The sequence below is a fragment of the Panulirus ornatus genome, chromosome 3, assembly GCF_036320965.1.
Source record: "Panulirus ornatus isolate Po-2019 chromosome 3, ASM3632096v1, whole genome shotgun sequence".
In the NCBI taxonomy this organism is placed as follows: Eukaryota; Metazoa; Arthropoda; class Malacostraca; order Decapoda; family Palinuridae; genus Panulirus; species Panulirus ornatus.
In genome coordinates, this window is record NC_092226.1 from 4,916,753 (window position 1) to 4,935,782 (window position 19,030).

Here is a 19,030-nt window from a genome sequence, read left to right on the forward strand (position 1 = left end):
CAGCCTTTGACCACTATCTTGTAAAGCTCATTTGTGTATAGAAAGACATAAGACAAATGAGCTTTAAGGAAAGTCATCGAAAGGTTCAGACTCTCCGCATTAACATATACATCTTCCAGGTACAAAGTATCGTTAAACGTAACCTTACATGTGTATATATATGTATATATATATGCATATATATGTATATATGTATATATATATATGTAGTATATATATATATCCCATGATAAACATGATGATTAAACCTAATTAATGATCCCCATGACACCCTAAAATTAATAGTATTCTAATTAAGCAATCAACGTTTCAGCTTTACCATTTTTTGTCGCTACAACTTTCCTCTTATTTTGAAGCGCCCCCCCCATCCCCTCCCCATCAGTCACACCCCCCCCCCCCTACAGCTCACTCCTTGAGTCCCACTCGAACACTTCCCTTACAACCTCTTGAACTCACGTTTATGAAGGATAACTTATGGAATCCATCATACAGCACTCCTGCCGTCCTTACTTCAGTACTTCATCACTGATATCTTCCACAAACCAGAAAACACTTAAAAATTCCCTTAAAAACATTTGTCATAAACCTCGACATTGCTCTCATCAGAAGAATATCTAGTAATCGCAAAATATATATATATATATATATATATATATATATATATATATATATATATATATATATATATATATATCAAGAATTCATTTTAAAATATCTGCATATTGTACAATATTATGGTTTCTCTCTTTAATTTCAGATCAGGTATTTGAGATTACAATTTTCCATTGATTAAATATTTTTCGTAATGTTTGCCTTTCCTTTGAATGTTTCATTAACTTACCTACGACCTTGTGACACGAACTTCAACATGTCTGATAAATGTGTCCTTTGGACAGATCATCTCACTAACCACACAGCCTTTTATCACACCAATTCATCACAAACCCCTCACCTCAATCCATCAACCATAAGTAACTGTATCGGTCATGTAAACCCGTGACTCTCAACTCTCAAAATCACCGCTTGAAAAAGAATTGGAAAACAAAAAAAATACAGGTGACGAGTAGTCTAGACGAATCTGTCCCGAATTCACAGGTTCGAAACTGCAAGACCAAGTACCGTTCATTTCCATTTTCTTTCAACGCATTCATGTCTGTGTATACAAAAATTATACTAAAATCCGTCGTTAATCTTCCAAAAAAATTCTCAATGCTTACAACGCGCTTATATATATATATATATATATATATATATATATATATATATATATATATATATATATATATATTGCCACCAGCAGGTTCTTTGTTTACATCCAACTTTAATATTACAATCACACTAACCAAATTTTGAATCTTAAATCTCTTCAGATCCATCTCAGAACATGTAGTTGAACTTAACACTCAAAACAATACTTTCAGACTCTTGAAATATTAGTAAAAACTCGTAAAAACCAACACATAGTCATGATCTTAAAAGTGAGTAATATCAATTTCATGTAATATCAGTTTCTGTCGACAAAACCGACCTTTTTCAAACCTGGAACTCGGGAACATTTTTTTTTTTTTTTCTTGGCCTGGACCTTCTCGCCATTTTGGTTATGGCGATTTTATTATTAGTAGCCTCTTTGTTAAGGGGGACGATCTACTCTGATTACAAGTACTGCTTCGCCAGCCTCATTTCCTTTCTCCTACCCATTCCTCCTCCTCTTCTCCCCTCCCGCTAAAGATTTTTTGTTCTTAGTAATTAATTAGAGACAAAAATACTAACCTATGACAATATGGCAAACTATCAAATGTACTGAACTATATGTGTTATATGTTTATTGATCAATAACTTATCTATAAGATTGGTTCATGTATCAAATATGTTTTCGTATTTATTTTTTTTCTCTCATCAGTTCTGAATCTTAAATGAATCGCTTCGAAATTTCGAGAACCGTTTCAGATTTAAGTCTTTGATAATTTGCACGGAGATGCAAGTTCACATATTGATTGTATTTACACTTAAAATATATTTATATATATGTATATATTCTAACATACGTTCATCCCTTTACTCACTTCCCTTTGATTCATCAAGTCATCTATATTTCTAAATTAAAAAGAGGAAGTACCCACGCATTGAAGAGAGATATCACAACTTCCCATTTTCTTTAATCCTCCAACGAATCCTTTGGCCAAAGTTCGGAGAAAAAAATAGATACATTCGGCTCGTACTCGAATGAATCCCAACGTTAACCAATCACCAGCCTTCAGTCGTACGACGTCATACAATCTGAGGTCTGCAATTGGCTAATGAAGGATATAGTCGAATTGAGGGAATGATTCTCCGTCCACGGGTCAAAGGTCACGTTGAACACAACCTGGCAACCGTCGCGCCATTGTCGACAAACAGATTTGATTATTATAATTATTATTTTTATTTTTTCGTTTTCAAATTTTATCTTTGGATTGCTTCCTTGGGTGACGTCATCAGTGGTCATGTGACGCAAAGGCGCCAGGCTCTGGCCGTCACGCGCTCACCCACCCCCCCCCCCTCTCCCATGGCAAGTGCTTCCATAGACAAGCTCCCTCCCATGGTACTGCTGGCTCCCATACAATCCCCTCCACACCCCCACAAACCCACCCACGGTAGTGTTATTATCACATATTTGTACTGGTAGGGACAACGAAGCCACCCGCCGCCCACACCCACACCCCCGCCGCCCACACCCACGCCACCCACCCACGCCACCACCACAACACTCTTATTATCATCATGAATTGGTGTTGTTCTTCCGTTTTCTCTCCTTCCATCGTATCCTACAACGGCCTCCTCCTCCTCCTCCTTCAACGCCGCCGTCGCCTCGTCTTAGGTTCTGTGATCCTACCACACGAAGACATCCACATCCTTCGCTCTGATGTTCTATGTCCCAACATCGTTCCACTCACACACACACACACACACACACACACACACACACACACACACACACACTCCCCAGTCTTTATTATCCCATGCACTCCTACACTCCTTATCCCATTCACTCCCACATTCCATGTCCCATTCAGTCCCACCATCCTTGTCCTACTCAAATCCCCACTCACTGTATCCCACTCAATCCCACACCTCCTTATCCACTCGTTCCCATCCCCCTTATCCCACTCAAACCCACTCTCCTTATCCCACTTATTTCCTTTCTCCTTATCCTTCTTGTTCCCACACGTTATCCCACTCCCACACTTGTCCCACTTACTTCCACTCTCATCCCACTCAACCTCCACTCTCCACAACACTAATCCTTCACAACCTACTCTTTTCTACCCTCCTTAGCCCACTCGTTCCCACGCTCCCCAGCCCACTCATTTCTACTCTCCCCTGCTCACTCGTTCCCACTCTCCCAAGCCCACTTATTTCTATCCTCCTTAGCTCACTCGTTCCCACGCTCCCTAGCCCACTCATTTCTACTCTCCCAAACTCACTCGTTCTCACTCTCCCAAGCCCACTTATTTCTACCCTCCTTAGCCCACTCGTCCCCACGCTCCCTTGCCCACTCATTTCTACTTTCCCCTGCCTACTCATTCCCACGCTCCCCAGCCCACTCATTTTTACTCTCCCCAGCCCACTCGTTCCCACGTTCCCCAGCCCACTCATTCTTACCCTCCGTAGCCCACTCGTTCCCAAGCTCCCCAGCCCACTCGTTCCTACCCTTCACCATCCCACTCGGTCCTACCCTCCATTAACCTATTCATCATTCACGCACATCTTTCACAGATTACCCATCCATTCACTCACTCACTCACTCACTCTACCCTTCTCCACAGTCCACTCCTACAACTCCATAACCAACTCTTATCTTCCACAACTTCTTTGTCTTGCCGTTTTCTATGTACACACACACACACACACACACACACACACACACACACACACACACACATACACACACACACACACACACTTATACAAACTAGGTGCTCGGTTACTTCTCCTGCATCTTCACCCAATAAATCATATATTCATTTTCTTACATCCACTGACACTTTATCACCCAACACCCTTCTTTTCAATTATCCACCACCTTCCATTACCTATACCAATTATTCTCACTCGTCCAATCACAATCCTTTATCCCTATTTTTCTTGAGTCCCTACGCGTTCTCGTTTGACGTCAACGTTATCCTCATTCTTAAACCCATTTCACTCACTGTCAACTCTTTTCTTTTTCTCCTCCTCATTATAAACCCAGTAGCTTCTACTATGTCCTTTTAACTTGTGTTTCACCACCCATGAATCCAACCCACCCACCCACCATCACCCAGCTTCCCCATTTGGCCAAACCTTACACTAAATTGAAATTTTTTGTTTTGTATTGTTAACCTTAAACTACTACTTCCTACACAATACATAATCAAAGAGTTCTTGACACACAAAACATCGATGAAAAAAAACACTTGAAGAAACGTTGACTGGGAAAAAATATTATAAAAGTATTTATGTAATGTATCGCACAGCCCAGTGATTTAAGTCTTTCTCTCGATACAAGTTCAATTTTAACTTAGAGCTGAAGATTGTGTTAAAAGATTGTTCGCCTAAATACTGTCTGCGCTCAATTGGTTCACTGATTTACTTTTAAATGGTGGCGTTTTGAAGTGTTCTTTAAAAGGTCAAGATACCAAAGACTTGACCAGTGGCAGTGACCCCTGCCTCGTGCTTGCGTCTTAAGGGTGAATTTTCCCCCAGGGGTATTTTGAATGACGTCTGAAAACTGACCCTTTGAGTGAAAACGAGAAGGGGGTCATGGCCGCTGGTCTGCTTACATAACAGCCTAACACTAATCAGCTGGTGTCTAACATTGATTAGGAAATCCTCTAACACTAATCAGGTCTCCAACAGTGATTAGATGGCCATCTAACACCGTCCCTGTGGTCTTCCAACACGAATCATTAGTCATCCAATTCTGATTAGCTTCGAGATGTAATAATCAGGTGTCAACTAACAATGATTAGTTGCCATCTAACACCAGAGACGGGTAGACTCACAGTAATCACGTGTTAATCACCATTAATTAGATGTCATTAATCTTTCTTTGTACTCGGCAAACCTTTCACTCCCAAATGAATTCCAATGTTTATGTTCTCCAAAAAAGAAAATTTTCCTAGGGGCTTTGACGCCCCTCTTCCATCGCCAGCGTGGCGGTTCGAGCTGAAACATTTCAGTATAATGATCTCCAATGTTTAGATTAATCATTGCGTCGTAAAAAAAAAAAACTAAAATTCCAGATAATTTTCAATCTGCTTCTGACAACATTAAGCTTTCGTACAATGTCTTGCAAAATTAATGTTCCCTCAACACAAAAACCAAACACTTCTATTGACTTCTTATCAACTTGTCTTTTTGTGTCACTTTTCTACTTCTTCTTGTTACTTTATAACTAAACAAACGTAAGATTTTTTTTTTCTTTAGAAATCTATGATCAAGAAAATTATTAATAGCCTCATTCAATTCCTGGTCAGGTTGCCAGATGGGTAATGATCATAGATTAGCCTCATTCGTATATATAAATATCTTTTTTTTTTATTCCATTTTTCTTGATTTTAATTTTATAAAGACTTCAGTTAGATCGTCCCCCTCCTTGCGATAGCCTCTACTATTTAGCCTCACTGTTCCCAGTTGAGAGTCACGGGACGCATTCCAATACGAGTCCCCCCTCCTCCCTTTCGATTAGAAAAAAAAAAAAAAAGAAAATGAATATTTCTTCACAGCATATATTGTTTTAAACCTAAGACTAAAACACGCCCTGCCATCCGAGTCTTACAGATAATAGTCCAAGTACGGAATACCTCTCACCTCCTCAATTTGCCGGACGGACTAATAGAGTGGAAATGAGTGATATTCAGTGTCTTGATTGACTAGCAACAATGTCCGGGCGTGTTCGAACACCTTAACCATCTAAAACTGTAGTAGTAGTAGTAGTAGTAGTAGTGTGTGGGTCAACTTGGCTCCGTGTACGATAACTCTGCTGAGAACTAATATCACCTTTATGCTTATAGTAATCACACAGTCATACGGTCGTTGTAACTTCGTGCTATACAAAACTGTGGTGTGTATGTCCTTACTCTCGAGTGATAGGGGAGAAACAAAAAAATATTTTTCTTTTACATGATTTCTCTGCCTTACATTATTAGTGGACCTTCAATTCATTTCTCAACACAAAAATAATGGATTTGAAAAAAAAAGGACTTCGTACGCGTATACACATTTAACGTGCTCTCTTGAACGGTCTTACATACAGACTAACTCACCCTATCTCTCCTGAATACCTTTCACATGTAACGCAACACTTGATGTACAATGGATAAATTTACATAAGGAAATTCCCGCAGCGTCCATACTACTGCTGACACACACACACACACACACACACACACACATTTTTCCCTACGCCTAAATTGGTTCAGAATCGTGCATGTTTGACCTGCTGTTTGTCGATCTAATGTAATATGTGCATTCTGGGATCACACGAAAACATCCTTCACAAAAAAAAAAAATTCATTCTAAACATCTATGGAACATGATTCCCTCTTCCATTTTCTTTTTTTATATTTCATATTTATATACATACATATAAAAAAAAAGAAGAAAAAATAATTGGCACAAGGAGGAAGACAGTGTTTTACAATAGGAAAAATCAAAGCGAGTTGGGAATATAATAGGGCGGAATATATCAGAATATATATATAAATATATATATCTATCACAGGGTAATGTTTTAGTCATAAACACAGGTGGGCACAGCGGACGTTTTAATGCTACGCTATGTACAAAAGGGGTTAAGATGGCTTGCCCAAGCCCGCCCGTAGGAAATCAAAGTGTTGGTTACAACCAGGTTAAAAAATATATGTATATGGAATATGGGTTAGAAAATGGCAAAATCATTTTAATGGTGAGGAATAACTAAGTCAAAGATGAAAATTATGTAGTTAATGAAGAACAGGTATGTAAGTAAATGAAATTAAATTGAAGATAATGTAGGTATTAAAAAAAAAGTGAAACAACGGAAAAATTTAAAAATTGAATTAAAACAATTTTATACAAGAAGATAGATTGGGTATATGTAACGCGTGAAATTATAAAGGAATGCGTAAAGTAAAATACAATAGTTAAGGTGAAACCACACTATAGATTGTTAGGGTGCATAGATTGTTACACCAATATTAACGACTATTACTGACGCCTTACCTGCTTTACGTTAAGAGGTTACCGACGCACAGACACACGGACACACGCCTCCACCCAGACTTACTGACGACCCCAATACACTCACAACTCTCGCCAAATCTCCTCCTAGCACTCCCAATCAGTAACGTCTACTTCCTTATTCTATCACTAGAGATTCCCAACATCAATGACTGTGGACGGATAACACTTTCCTGTCCCCATACACAAGACTTTGTATATCTATCTCAGATGGTAAACTGAAGCCATTGTTCTCTCTCTCTCTCTCTCTCTCTCTCTCTCTCTCTCTCTCTCTCTCTCTCTGTTCCTTTTCCCTTAGATCACCACAAAAACTAAACATCCATCAATCTACGTTCTCCGCTAAGTAGAAAACCTTGAAAAAGAGAGGAAAAAAAAAACGTACGAATTAAAAAAAAAGTTGAGATATATTTTTTCCATTGGAAACTGGTCGGTGGAGTTGAAGATATAGGGACAGATATGAAATTTATGAGAAAACATATACTAGTCTGAAGACTTTAATACTAGAACTGGCCTTGGGAATAATTAAAAAAAAAATCCTTAATTATTTACTGCTAAACTGGCTTTGCTAATTAATCTAACCGTCTACATTAAAAATCAGACGTACATAGTAAACAACTACTCATATTCCACCGCAAAGATTCGCTGTTTTTTAATTAGCTCAAATTTCCTACCTACCTCACTCTTCCTCGCCTCTAAGTCGTCTCAGTAACCTTCTCTCTCTCTCTCTCTCTCTCTCTCTCTCTCTCTCTCTCTCTCTACCATCTCAACATCATCATCTATCAACACAATATTCTTTGGCCGAAGCCTCACACCAGGAATATCATCAAAACACTAGTCCCAAGTATAGATCCATGACTAGTTTTTTTCTTTTAAATCCCGATCCATTTTCAGCCAACTTTTCCCATTTTCTATACTCAACAAAGAACATTCAACCTAATATTTTCGCTGTCATTCGCTACCAAGCATAACTTCACTACAAAAATAAAATCTTTGAAAACATCAACCAATACATATACAATAAACATTGCTTCCACCCTTGTGCCTTGGGAAACTTAACTAAAAAAAATTTCTTTACATGAATCGTGTATGTTAAACAACCATATGTGTATGTTAAGCCACTGGACGTAATAAGTGTTTAATAGAAGTCTTGAAATTAATATCCTTAACAGTGCAAGTTTGAGGCCTGTTGCATATTGGTTTAAATCTTCAATATCGTAACATGTTCCTTTTCACTTAAATGATGTATTTCTTTGTTTGTTCTGCAATCATGTTGTTAAACATTTTCTAAACGTTGAACTACACATCTTTATTGTATTACCTTTACTTTTCATTTAGTTTTCATTTAATTGATTCTGTTTCTCCCTAATGTTTTCTGTTCTTTTTAAGTCATTGTATCCCATTAATCAACAATATTACTCCTTATACCTTTACTTTATAATAACCAAACGATCTGATCACATTTACTTTACAGCTGAATAACCAAACTTGCTTGACCACATTTACTTTATAACCAAACTTGCTTGACCTGATCATTAACTAATGCGAGGTACCTGTTTGAAATCTTAGAAAAGATTCTCCCCTTTCATTACTTATCTACACAGGCTTGCATCCTCCCCTCACGTCACATGTCTCTGCTCTCCTCTCTGGCGTCTTTTCCCCGTCTCCTGATATGTATCTTCATGCAGTTCTTCCCGACTGGCCATAACCCTCAAAAGTTTTAAGTCACAATTCAGTACTTTTTGTCTTTTTCTCTTTTTTTCTAACCTTGGCATAGTTTCCACCATTCCTCTGTTGTTTTATTCCGACCTTTATACAGTTCCATCATTTCTGTTTACTCTTCACCTTCTGTTCTTCTCTGTCTCTCATCTCCTCCACAGACTCCTTGGTCTGCTACATTCACTTCCCAAGATATTTCCCTTCCCCTACAAGGCTTCAGTTCAGTGTCATCATTTGGTTGGTTGGTTGGTTAGGCGGGCCTCCAGCATAGACCATACATCCAGTGAGAGCCTGTATGGTCTTTAGAATTACCTTAAACACCTGAAGAAGGTGATTCGAGTTGCTTCGACCAGTGGTTCCAAAATGACGCTTTGGGCCTTAATGACCCTGGCAGTTTATGAAGGCCTGAAGCAGAAAGAACCAACCAACTAACTAGGCTACGAGCCTGTCAACGACTACCATGGTCATTCGGGTCGTCAGCGTTACCGTGTAACCAACAGTAAAATCAACCTGAACTCCTGCTTCAAGTGTTCAAAGTCATTCTGTGACCATATAGATTCTCACTGTGTGTACAGCCTTTGCAATCATCAAGGATATTCTATAACTCTTCATTAATCTCCACATCACTGAAGTCTTGTGATATCCAACCCTCTAACTTGTCCATGTGTTGTCTATAGGTGCCTACGTCTCGTTACCTTATTCCATCTACATCAGAACTGAGGCAAAATAAAAATGTCCATTGCACATAACTAATTTCTCTTCAAACTTTCAGCATTTCGACAAAAACTAACAAGCCCTTCATACTATATATATATATATATATATATATATATATATATATATATATATATATATATATATATATATATATCGTCGTTCCAAAAAATCAAAAACTCTTAGGTCCATCTAAGCAAGCTTGCACTGTCTAAGAAAATATTCAGACTCTATTGTAAAGAAAATGGGGTTAGGTTACCGAGTTATAACTAAGATCTAGAATCAAGCAGATGTTGCAGTTAATGTTCAGTACATAACCAAAAATGGAATTAGAGTCACTATGATTAGGGATTAGTGCTTTTCAGAGGGAAATTATTGTGAACTTTGAAGAAAAAAAAAAAGATTCGATGGCACAAGCCCTGAAGTAAAGTAATTTCACAGCTGGGATTAGGGATTAGGTCTGGCAATATGGATATTAAGGCATAAGATTGGTAATTCTAAGGCATGAGATATGAGGATTTGGTGGTCTGAGAGTGCACACACCACAGCACGATGCAGGAAAGATACAATAAGCTAAAACACAATTATCTTGCCGCAAGACCTTCACAGAATCTGGGGACATGTTCTCAAACTTCACCACCTTCCTCTCTCTCTGTCTGTCTCGAGTCTCTCCTTCACTGCGTCTCCTTTGTCTCTGACTCTCCTCCAAACTTCTGTCTTCCTCTGTCTCATTCGCCGTCTTCTCTCATTCTTATCTCCCACTTTTATCTTCCTTTATCTCTAACACTTATCCCAACTTCAGTCTCTTTATCTCCGTTGCCTCCCTATCTTAACCTTTTCCATTTTCCTTTACCAATATCTCCATCCGCTATTATCTCTAGACCTCAATATCTATCTTAATTTCTCTAATTCTTCTCCTTAAGCCCTTCTAACTCATTTCTCTCCGTCTCCTTTTCTCCCCTCGCCAAAACCCTCGTCTCCATCTTATCTCTATACTTCAAGGTTTTCCCCATCTTCCCACAAAATCACCACATCGCTAGAATGTTCTGAGCTTTCGCAAAATTTAGTCTCTTCCACCTAATCTTTCATCTAAATCCCCCTCTCTCTCTCTCTCCAAATTCTAGTGCAAATTTCACACGACATCGCCAAACCTATGCTGAACACGTCTGTGCCTACCGTGTCATTGAAATCTCAGTATATTCGTCTATACGTGTGTGTGTGTGTGTGTTTATATATACATATATATATATATATATATATATATATATATATATATATATATATATATATATATATATATATATTATATAATGTGTGGGTGTATGTGTGTGTTTCTTGAGCACCGCCTTATCTACTCACCATCCCACCCCTTCCAACAACCCCCTCGCTCACCAACAGTAGAATCTTAAAACAACTTATCGAGGTCAGTGCACCAGGATCTCCCCAGAGCTTCTGTGAAGGTCTTTCCTTCGGCGATACTGCCAGACAATCTCAGCATCTACGTCAGCATACCTTCATAAGGTGTGAGAGGCTACACGTAAAAATGTATTGCAACGCAGTAAATGCTTACATTCATACAAATGACTTTTAAGAATATTACAGACAGACATCTTCAAAACATTTTAGATCTACTTATAGATGTTTTACAATGTGGCAATAATGTGTAACTCTATGGAACTGTTTTCTTTTCTATATCATTGCCACATTAATTTTGAAACATCTAAGAAGTTTATTCAAAATGTTTCGAAATGACATGAAAAATGAGTGAATGTTAAAGAGACTGTAGTAGTAACTTTTTCTCCTCAAAAAGATATTATCGCCACATTTTTTACGAAGCATCTGACACCTTAATCAAATGCTTAGTAAAGCGTAGCAATAATGAATAAAATCCTATCATCTAACCTCCTTAAACCTATTCACTGGGGTTCTCCACCCTTTTGCTCTGTCAGGAAGACAAAGTCAAGGAAAAAAAAAAAAGAAGCTCAAAATGAAGAAAGAAAAAACGATTCGTGAAAGCGAGTTTTTCATCATATTCAGGACTTTTTAAATCATCATACTGAAGACTTGAAACATAAAAAGGAAAGCAACTGTGAGCGAGACTTCATGAAGATGATGGAAAACTCTTGGGGAAAACTTTCAGTCGTTGGTGTTATCATCTACATTTTCTACTAATGCTTAAAACTAAAGAGTGGGCGTTTCTGGGAACGATCACTCCTGGTAGAGAGGAAAACTGTGTTTTGTGTGGTTAATATTAGAGGTTTTGGATATAGGAACATTAGTGGATTGTGTCGATAGGCTGACCAAGATATAAAGAAATTCAGACAAGTGAACATAATAGCACATTTAAAAGGAGTGTAACTGGTTTATCTAAAGAGAGAAAAGACAAAAGATTAAGTAAGAGTTAATTAGGAAATAATGTTAAATGTAATTGACGGTTTTCTAGAATGAAAAATTAACGTGGGTGGTGTGTTTCAAGTGTGAGTTGCCAAGTGTGTGTGAAAGGTTGAGTTGCCAAGTTGGTCATTACTTCATTACTCAGTCCAAATACCTCTTGTTCGTAACGCCCCTTTTTGTACTGATATTAGCCGAGTGCGCGCCTTTACCGGTGTCGTCGATCTATTCCTTCCATCCGTAATGCAAGGAAATCTGGTGTACCTCGCTACATCTTATTGCAACTTTTAAATGTCAAAATGGCTCTCTGGAAATGTACTACATTGCAGTAGATTCTGCTCTGCAGTCAGCTGCAATTCAATTTTTTCCCCTGGGCCCCAGAATCAGATAAAACAAATCTAGTTCAACAGTAATTGATGCGTCTTGGCAGCACTATTCTGAGCAGAAATAAATATTGATTTATTAGTAACAATTTTCTAAAAGGGATATCATAGTAAATACATAAACTGATGGACATTTCCTGACAAGATCTTAATACCTGATGTCTTACTCTTTTTTTTCTGTTCATCTTATTTCATTCATTTCTCTACAACATTCGCTCTACTTTACCTTTCCATCTTTAAGTTGGTTTTAAAGATATATCTTCTGGGCTACATTTTCTCTAAAGTTGGTCTCCTAACCACCATACCTACAATTTCATGAATAGCAACTCATTGACCTGATGTTATCATTTCTTTAAATTTTCCACCAACCATAAACTTCTCATGGTCTTAAGTGTCTGCCAACATACCTATGTTCTTTGTTGGGTCTTGCTGGTCACAATTTTCAGATATATTTTTCACTCATCCTTCTCTTCAAGTTCTGCATAAACACACCATGGATAAGGCACAATATAATAGACTTCATTTTTGATAAAGTATGTTGCAAAATTTTGAGTGACAACAGTAAATAGATCGCCTCCCTCCTTGTGTGACCGAGGAAAGGCGATCCTCAGAAGCAAAGAAAATGGAATTAATAAAAAATACCAAGCCAATTGGGGGGTACAAAAGTAAATTTATTTTTCCAAAAATCATAATGTAAATACAAATCAAGCCAATTTGATAAAAAATAAAAAACAAAGCAATTTTTTTCCATTTATCCATAGCAAGGCACAGTCTAATTCGAAAATTTATTTTTGTTTCCATTAATTTATCAAATTCAGCAAAGCAAACAAGGTCTTGCTCAAGAGCCTTAACCTTGGTTAACTTACGCATATAACCTACTCTATATTCACAATTGAGCCGAGGAAAGTAGCCTATACAAGCAGCGGCAGAACCCGGACAAAACGCTAGACACGTGATTCAAGTCGCTTGGCGGAGGATCTGATGCCTCTGCTTCAAACACTTCGCCCAGGAAGGAATCGAAGGTCTGGCACCTTTGTCCGGGTTTTACCCAGCTGAAATGAAAGCCAATTCTTCTTCGCGACACAACACAGCTGATAGCGACTCTTTAAGAGGAGAGAGCAGATCTAACCCGAGTGCGGTACCAGAACTAAAATTTCATAGTTTCCCCTTAAGGTGTTTCAAACTGTTGTATGAACCAACACACAACTATCAAAAATGTGAAAAAATAACCTCAAATGAAAGCTTTCCTTTCGTTACAAAAAATCACATTCATATCATGGATGATGTCCCCCCCCTCATTCTCTAAATTCTTTGTTGTTCTTTCTTCACCATGCCAAACTACAAAGGCCTAGAATTGCTCGTCTCCTCATTGATCACCACACAAGTACCTAATTTGAGTGTTCATCACATTCATCTCAGTACACCAACCAACACCCAAATTTCAAATGACTATTCCATGAACCCATCACGAAATTATCTGCTGATATTCACGGGCCACATACGCACACACAAACTACACACTGAGATGATGTTGCTTCGCAAGGAAACAACAGAGTAAGAAACTTGTTTAATTGGGTGGGGGCAAAATGTTCATAACCTTGTTTAAAAAGTTGGAGATCGTTTACTTATTACCAGTGGAAATAAAGTTGTCGAGGGCAGACACTGATTTAGACTTTATTACAACTAGGAATAACAAGAAGCACCAATACTTATCACCCTACTGTCCATTAGTGATTGCTCTCTCTCTCTCTCTCTCTCTCTCTCTCTCTCTCTCTCTCTCTCTCTCTCTCTCTCTCTCTCTCTCTCTCAAATTAGGTCTCGTGTGGTGACGAATCGTTTACCCTACACAGATACTGACAATCGCTGGTTTGGTCACAAGTATCAGGTACCAAATAGCTTATCCTAACAACGCACACAAGGGCTGGAGTCTGGGCCAAAGAAGTCAGGTCAGGTCAGGTCAAATCAGGTCACGCTAGTCTTTTCCTCTAGTTAAGTCAATAAAACAAAACTGTTCCGTCTGACAGTTATCAGGTCAGGAGAACCACCATAGGTTTAAAGCAGTTTCACACCACGACAAGGAAAAATAATTGATCAAGACAAATTATTTATGCAAGGTCACAAAGGTCGCACAGTTTTTGATCAAAGTCCTTGGGTTCCATCGGTTACAAATAGGTTGTGGCGGGTCATAGTCTTCATACCGAACTGGGCAAGACGACAAAGTGGTGTAGTAGACTCGTTCAAGTTATAATAGTCCTCCCTTCCGTTGGGGACATTCACTGTGATTTCTTACATCCCGGAGTCCCGTGTGTTTCGCACTCCCCTTGGGTTTCAAGTCCGCAGTCAATACTATACGAATAATACGCACTTGCCCCAAGGCGAGTGGTTGGTGCCTATGTTTTTTGTTTGGTGGTGATATTTTTTAACGATCTGAAAGTAGATTCAACTTCGAGAAATCTACTGAATGTATGAATGCACAAAAATAGATATTATAATTCAATTCTCAATTTCTTAAACCAGCAAAGTTATCCTGATGGTTAGAAGGATAAGGGAAAGAAACTCTTGTTGTTTTCGCCGAGGCTGTACACCATTCTGCATTGACTAGTTAAGCTAAAAACAGCGGAATGGTGACCCCAAGAAAGTGCAATTCTACGAGTTACACATGACAGGATGAGACGTTTTGAACTTTATGTTTAATTTAACATCTTTCAATACCGGTTGAACATGTTGATTGGTGAGCGTTTCTTGTATTATAATTGATAAATCTATATGTAGTCGATGAGAAAAAGTTGCGCGTTGATAAAACAGCTTTGGTCATACGAAATATAATAGCTTGGTCTGTGTTATTTCTCTTAAAAGAAAATGGATGCCATTCTAAGGTAGTTGTCATTCTAGGGTAGTCTGACTTATATAACCAGGAAAGTGCAATATATACGCATGATAATGACTGGGGACTGGACACTCTGGGGGAGTGCAGGTGGACTCGAACACCGGGATGTCCCACCTCCTCTGGGATCATCATGTATGGGTCTCGTTCTATCTCCCACCGTTAGCACGGCGATACGATGGTTGAGCAATACGGGTCGTACCGTCTTCCTTTAGGATTGTACCGTCTTCCTCAAGAGCCGTACCGTCGTGCTCACGGAACTGGATATTTTAAGTTTCGGTTGAGATATATTTTTCATCTTCTTAATGGCCATCAAGTGGCCATTGTTCTTAAAGTCTAGAGGCTTGGGAAGTCACTTCAAGACTTCTCCGTCTGTATTGGGATGGTACTGTTTATAAGTAAATGCGTCTCACGCACTCCTTATCTAAGTTTTCCTGAGATCTTATCTCTGCAGGCTACTTACACTTCACACTACAATCAGCAAATTGGTCCACATTGTGAAATTGGTTTGGTTGGTTGATTCTGACAGCCCATTTAGTCAGAGCTGACAAATGGGTTATACAATCACTTCCTAAATTACATGAAGCTTTAAAAAAAAAAATCATTTATCATGCCTATGCATATGATTAGCTGTTCTTTTTAAAAAAAATTTTCCATTCATCTGACTAATTCATAAAGACTAAACTTTCTTTCAAGAGTTTTGAACTTTCTTTCAAGAGTTTTGAACTTTCTTTCAAGAGTTTTGAATCTTATTTCGACGGATTTCTTCTCAATATTCTGAGTGATTCTGAACACCGAGGAGCGACTGGTACCCTCCTCACCCGACTTCTTCGGCGACCTAACCAATTCTCCTGCGTAAACGGAGGCTCTGTGTGGAGACGTCCGCGTTTGGCTACGGTGCCATTCCTTTCAACAATCACAATAGAAAAAAATATACGTATAATGAACCGCTGTCGCAGCCAGATATATTATGGATGCTTTTTGATTATAAATTTTCTTTTTTTTTCATTTTCGGTCTTTTTAAAAGTAAAGTAGCCAAGAGCAGAAGCCTCCACACTGGCCTGCTGAAGCTACTAGAAAAAAAAACCTTACACATTCAATACGGGAGAGTGTCAAAAAATGTATCAATTCTTCATCCCTACAAACAAGCGGATTTACTGTCATTTTAGGAAATATACTTCATTAGGAGCTACATTACAAAGAAAAGAGTGCACATTGAACTAACTTACAGGCATTTATCCCTCCAAGAGGAAACTGCTGTCATCTGCTTGGGGGCCGAGATGACGCACAAAGAACCAAGTGCCGGACCGCAGCCGTAAGAGGTCTGGAACAGTCCAGCTTCAACAGCAAGCAACGGGAGGCCAGGAAACGGCAGACCACGGGAGGCCAAGGTGGACCACAAGGGAGTGGTCCGGTGGTAGTGGTCCTGTGGCTCTTCTTCTCTTACCACATCCGGAGGTGGTGGTGGTCTCCTCCTCTTCCTTCTCAGCTGGGCTGACGATGGTAGTGGTGGTGGTGGTGGTCAGTATAGCCGGAGACGCCATCTGGGTAGAGACACCTTCCACGATGTCTTCTCCTCCGAAGGTCTCGCTCTCAGGACCTCCATCTTCCCCTCCTCTGGATTATACTACTGGCTTATCTTCCTCTCGCTCTCTTCCTGGGTGACACTTCTCACTGCCCTTCTCTATCTCGATGGTAGCCGTCAATGGATTCCTCTTTTATAACTTCTTCCTCGCTAATTTTCTTCCAGTCTCCATAGCCAGTTGCATCAAGTTTCCATGCCACAGTGTTCGATCCCAGTTCTTCAAAACGATTGTGGACTTCGGCCTTACCTTCCTCGAGCTGAGTGTTACTTCCTCCTCCGGGAACAACACGACTTTGAAGTTCCGCTCCCACTCCGTGATCCTCCACTGTTCCTCCTGCTGGCCTCCTCCTCTCCTGATCTCCAGTTCTACGCCAAAAGTTCCACACTTCTCCTTATATAGACACCTAAACACCTTTTCTCCTTCCCTTCAGGTCTCCCGCCTCCAAAATCTCAACACATGCTTCTCTCCTCACCTGTCCGTCCTCCAACTTTCCTCCTCTGCTGTCCATATTTCCTTCACTGTTTTCCTTCAGTCCTGTTTTCCTCAACTTTTTCCCCTTTTCACCTGTCCCTTTCTTCCCTCCACACTCCATACCATAGGTCTTCCCGCCTCCAAATGTTTTCTCAACATCCGTTCTCACAGACACACAAACACACACACCTTGTTTTCTGTCGTCTCTCATAGTTTTGGTGAATTTCAAACGGGGTTGAGTTTTTGTCTCTGGATCTATGTCAGCAAGGAATCTTTGACTATTTCTACGTTGAAACATCGAAATTCGGACTTACGGAGTAAAGTTGGAGACAGCACAATAGATCACACAATTAAAATACGACTAATCTCTATGTATTTACACCCGTCCACAAGTTTCCGGTGGACACCCGAAAAAAAAGCAAAAAAGATACTTCCCCGATCCATATGGGTTAGTTTTTTTTTTTTTGTTTACAATGTTTATATTGTTTCCCCGCCAGACACCTTAACTGGACAACAAAAACACCAAACTGCCCACGCAAGCACTTTCCTGCCACCAACGTCAATGGAGCTTCTTCTTTGCACAGGACAACACTGTAGATCTGATGTCACACAGCCCTGATGGTACTACAAGACTCTGTTTTCTGTCCAAAAAGTATTTACCACACACAAAAAAAGAAAAAAATGCTTCATCCAAAAAAAAAAAAGTGCCGATGCTCTGATGTCTCATCCCTGTCGTCAAGTCGTCCATCTTCCAAGTCTTCCTCAGTGGCGTCCTCGAGGGCGAGGATCCACTGATCTCCAAACTTCTCTCTCGTCCCTCCATCCATCCATCCCTTCCTTCCTTCCTTCCATCCCTCTAAACCCTCGGCACATCCATCTTCATCCTTTTCCAGAGGGATTCCACCGGTTACCTCCAACTCCACCACTGAAAGAAGTTAGACAAAGAACGTCTTGTGGAATGTTCAACCATACTTCAGGGTCTCTCCAAGCCTGGACGACTTCCAATTACCTTTTGAGATACAAAAAAAATTTCAACTTGCTTTCTCCAAAAATATTTCTCACTTCTCTCCAAGAAAAGACTACAGACGTTTCTCTCTCCGTTCAACCCATGTCTTAACATTGTCTTGCTCCATGATGACTTCCACAACAGCCACACAACTTCTTACTTGTTGATGCCTTTTAGTTCACTATACACACTCTTCTCCGATGACACCTTGAGGGTTGTGTACTCGAGTGCCCTCACGACTGCCATTGGCCCTGCGAAGAAGAAAAAAGGAAGACACTCCTTAGTACTTTGTTGGCAATGAATATTTCAATCATTTCACACAAAAAAAAATATCAGTTCCAGCAATTACAGGAAGATATGCTTAAAGAAACAAGTTGCATTTCTTTTGTTTACTATTCTGAATAATTTTGCATATGGTTCAAGTTTCCATCAACACTCACTCAACCCCCATGATAAACCCCCTGAGGGTATCTGAATGACCCTTGACCTTGCTGCTCAGGCCTTTGACCTGATCCCTTCAAGGGACAAGTAAAATGCCAGACCAACATACCCAAAGGTCGAGTCACCCTATGAAAGGGTTGCATCTTCGCGCTCAAGCGAGTGAAGAGAAAGGTCTAATAAGGCAAGGTAGAATGAG

The 19,030-nt window shown here is 39.5% G+C and overlaps 1 protein-coding gene across 1 annotated transcript in view; it reads right to left on the reverse strand.

The window, feature by feature from the left end:
• The window catches only part of heca (hdc homolog, cell cycle regulator), a 188,422-nt gene that overhangs the window by 56,240 nt on the left and 113,152 nt on the right, over positions 1–19,030 (reverse strand). Inside the window, exon 6 of the mRNA XM_071683023.1 lies at positions 1–18,644. This exon is cut by the window's left edge and continues 56,240 nt beyond it. The gene's annotated coding sequence lies outside the window, so the exon portion shown is untranslated. The remainder of the gene's footprint in view (positions 18,645–19,030) is intronic.